We start from the raw sequence: 4403 nt of genomic DNA, 5'->3' as shown, positions 1-4403 counted from the left end.
AGATTACATTAGAGATACCATCTAATCTATCTGAACCGATACAGATCCTTTCACCATTCTGACATTTTAACACATGCTTTCATCTACAGTTCACAACAGAATCATGCAGATTTACCATTCTATACCTCAAATCACGTCAAACTCATCAGAAAGTAACAACATCAAATCATCTGGAAAATTGCAACCCTGAATCATCAAAGGGCAGTTTTTATAGACTTTTTCAACTAATACATACTAACCTAGAGGTTTCATTATTTTAACCACAAGTTATGTAGACTCTAAAGGTATTTTCTTATTTGACACTAAAGTTGTGTATACATATGAGTGCGTTGACCTCGGGTAAATCAAAGCATGTACATTAGTGTCAAAGAAACAAAATGTACTAGTGATCACATCAGATTCTAAAGCTTCCTCTTGAGCACGAATCGTATAAGCTCTAGCTGGTGCCCATGCCTCAGATCTAACAGTAGAATCTTTTGTTCCACTTCGAATTTTACCTGCATTCCTAGTGTTTCGGGGGTGGTCTCCCTCTCGTAGTTGTATTACTCGAACAAGTATTCTGAGCCTTTTCTTTATTAGACCTTTCTGGGAAATCTCTGAGGAAATGATCATATGAACCACATTTGAAACGCGACCCATCTTTCAGCCTGCATTCTCCAAAGTGTCATCTACTTCATTGTTGACATTTAAGTTTGTTGTTCTTGACACTACCAACGCTTGCTACAAGCGTAGCATGAGGTTTCGAGCTCGAATGCTGCTTTCCTCTATCTCTCCTAGAATAACTTTTTGAAACTAATAAATGATTGTGGAATTTTTTTAATTTCTTTTATGGAGACGAGAATGATTTTCCCATAGGTCATTTCCCATATCACGAGCCTTTGAATCTACTTTTCTTTTAGCCTTGCTAAGTTCATCGGCCTTGTGTGCTCTATCGACTAAAACCAAAAATTCTTTCAACTCAAGAATCTAGACTAACAGCTTAATATCTTCATTTAAACCATCTTCAAGCTGTGTGCACATGACAACCTCTGATGGTATGCATTCCCGAACATATTTGCTGAGTCACACAAACTCCTGTTCCTACTCAGCCACAGTCATACGATCCTATTTGAATTTTAGAAACTATTTGTGTTTCTTGTCAATAAACCTCTGTTTTACATATTTCTTTCTAAACTCTGTCTGGAATAATTCCAAATCCACATGGTCTTTAGACACTATTACAATCGATATATTCCACCATTGATATGTCGAGTCTTTTAGTAACGATACAACACACTTCAGACATTCAACCGGTGTAGAAGATAATTCATCGAAAACTCTAATTATATTTTCCAACCAGAATTTGACCTTATCTGGATCGTCTTCGATTGTACCATGAAACTTTTCAGCCCCATATTTTCAAAATTTATCAACTGGAGACTTGTTTGCATGAATTTGTTCCAAACCCTGAAGAACTACGGGGACTGATAAACCATAATTTATACATATTTTTTCCCCATGTTTAACGCATTTTATGGATGATTTTCCATTAGAATTGGTGAATTCGATTCTCCTAATGCTTTAATTTCATGTTTAACACTTAGGAGAGCATAGGAGAGCGAAAGGAACGAGAAACGGGCCAAAAATGTAGAAAATGGGCCAAAGTACGAAATCAACATGGCCTGGACCTCCTCACACGGGCAGACCACACGGCCGTGTCAATCTGGTAGAATTGGAGCACGACTCAACGGGCATAGCATATGCCCGTGACATTCTAACAGGCTCAAACACGGCCTGAAGTAATCGCACACGGGCGTGTCACACGGGCATGTCCCTACCGAGCCCAAGTTAAGTCCAATTCAGAAAAGGCCACTTTTGAGGGCTTCTAGGCATTCCAAAGCCTATAAATACACCCTAGAAGAGGAGAAAAAGGAAGACAAAGAATAGGGGGTAAGAAATTACCCCAAGGAAGCCGAGTGATCCATCTCAGAAGCCGGATTCATCATCAAGACTGAAGATTTCTCCTCAATTTCCCTTGAGGAGTTTTGGGTTTTCTTTATGTTTTGTATTCTTTATTCTTCTGAGATATTTTCTTATTTAGCTATGAACTAAATCCCCTAAATACCTAAGGGGAATGAAACCTAAGATGAATCTTGTTATTATTTTCTAAATCGTATGATAAATATTTAACTTGTTCTTAATTATGTATTCTTAATTCTTGTTTTGATATCCCAGGATACTGATTCAAGACATGCTTTTATTCAGAGGAGGAATAGACCCTGTTTAAGACTACTTTTGTCATAATTAAGCGGAGTTGTTTGCGCGCCTAGAAATAGGGTGACAGGATTTTGCCAGATTAGGGTGAAACCTAATAAGGGGATTCATAGATTGAGTTAATGCAACCCTAGAGTGTTAAGTAGAGAAAAGTCTCGGTTATTCAATCTAGGGATTAGACGTTATTAGTCTTGAATAGAGATAATAACATAACTTAGGGATCTCTACGGAACAAGTTGAATGAATAAATCATCTGATTCGGAGCCAGAATAACAAGTAAAGTCTAGGTGGATTTTTCCTTAGGTATTGTCTCAAGTCAATCGATTTTCCCAAAAGCAATTCCCCAATTCTTTTCTCTATGCGTTCTTAGTTTAGATAATTAGTTAATTAAAACAAACCTTTTTATTCTTAGGCTACATAATAAAAAGACAGTCATTACTAGTACTTTTAGTTCATTTGGGTTCGACAATCCGGTCTTGCTAAAACTATACTACTGTTCGATAGGTACACTTGCCTACATCGCGATAATAGTTAGTCTAGGTTTGATCTTCATTATAAATATTTATTACTTGTTACGAAACCTCGCGATCAAGTTTTTGGCGTCGTTGTTGGGGAACTAAGATATTAGGAACGCTCAATTTTTATTACTTTAGCCATTTGTTTTTCTTGCAATTTAATTTAATTTAATTATTATTATTTATTAATTTACTTATTCTTTCTCTTGGCAGGTTTTTATAGTTTATGACTAGAAGAAACCCGTCAGGACCATTACTTTTTGACGAAGAAATCGATCGTACAGTTCGTAGAAACCAAAGAGAAATAAAGCGCAGCTTAAGATACACAGAGAACGAGCAAGAAGACGATACTCAAACCCCAACTGAAGAGATGGCTGAAAACCAAGGCAATCAGCTACCTCCTGCAATTGCGGCTAATCAAAATCCTGCTCCACGTACTATGTATGACTATGCTAAACCTTCTCTAACAGGAACTGAATCTAGCATAGTTAGACCGACTGTAGCTGCAAATTCTTTTGAACTGAAACCTAACACAATTCAAATGATACAGCAGTTTGTTCAGTTTGATGGTTTGCAGGATGAAGATCCCAACGCTCACTTAGCAAACTTTCTGGAATTTTACGATACATTTAAAATCAATGGCGTTTCTGATGATGTCATTCATCTTCGGTTATTTCATTTTTCATTGAGGAACAAAGCTAAACAGTGGTTGAACTCATTACCACGAGGGTCAATTACTACTTGGGAACAAATTACCGAAATTTTTTTACTAAAATACTTTTCGCCAGCTAAAACGGCTAAATTACGTAATGATATCTCTTCTTTTATGCAGATGGATTTAGAAACACTTTACGATGCATGGGAGAGATACAAGGACTTACTGAAAAGGTGCCTTCACCATGGGTTATCGCTTTGGCTTCATGTACAAACATTCCAAAATGGTCTGAATCCCTTGACTCGGCAAATGGTTGACGCAGTTGCTGGAGGAACCATCAACAACAAAACACCTGAAGAGGCTTATGAATTCATTGAAGAAATGTCACTAAATAATTATCAGTGGCAAGTCATGAGGACTAAGCCAACAAAAACAGTTGGCATTTATAACGCCGACTCAGTTACTATGCTGTCAAATCAGGTAGAACTTTTCAATAAAAAGATTGATGGTTTACTTGGTTCTACGTAGGTACATCCAGTAATGAGGTGTGACTCAAGTGGAGGAGGTGTGCATACAGAGTATCAATTCTTCAATCCCACAACCGAAGAGGAATAAGTCAACTATATGGGTAACAATAACTTTAGATCTCAAAATAACCCATACAGTAATACTTATAATGCAGGTTGGAGGAACCACCCAAATTTCTCCTAGGGAGGTCAAGGGAATCAAAAGCCACAAAATCCTCAGGGTTTTCAACAGCCATTTACCAACAAGAGAAGAAACTGAACCTTGAGGAGATGCTCTCAAAATTCATATCAATGTCAGAAATCTGTTTCCAAAATACCGAGACAATACTTAAAAATCAACAAGCATCGATCCAAGGACTCGAAACTCAGATAGGCCAGCTATCCAAACTAATCTCCGAACGACCACAAGGTAGCTTACCAAGTAATATTGAACCTAACCTAAGGGAACACCTC

The 4403-nt window shown here is 37.4% G+C and overlaps 1 non-coding gene across 1 annotated transcript; it reads right to left on the bottom strand.

The window, feature by feature from the left end:
- Positions 1–3567: 3567 nt before the first annotated feature.
- LOC128293448 (small nucleolar RNA R71) lies at positions 3568–3674 on the bottom strand. Its single transcript, XR_008283631.1, has one exon. It is a non-coding gene; the product is annotated as a small nucleolar RNA R71 (small nucleolar RNA).
- Positions 3675–4403: the final 729 nt, after the last annotated feature.

This window comes from Gossypium arboreum, chromosome 5 (genome assembly GCF_025698485.1).
Source record: "Gossypium arboreum isolate Shixiya-1 chromosome 5, ASM2569848v2, whole genome shotgun sequence".
Taxonomy (NCBI): domain Eukaryota; kingdom Viridiplantae; phylum Streptophyta; class Magnoliopsida; order Malvales; family Malvaceae; genus Gossypium; species Gossypium arboreum.
Note: the sequence above shows the minus strand (reverse complement) of the source record. Positions and strands in the feature narration are given on the sequence as shown.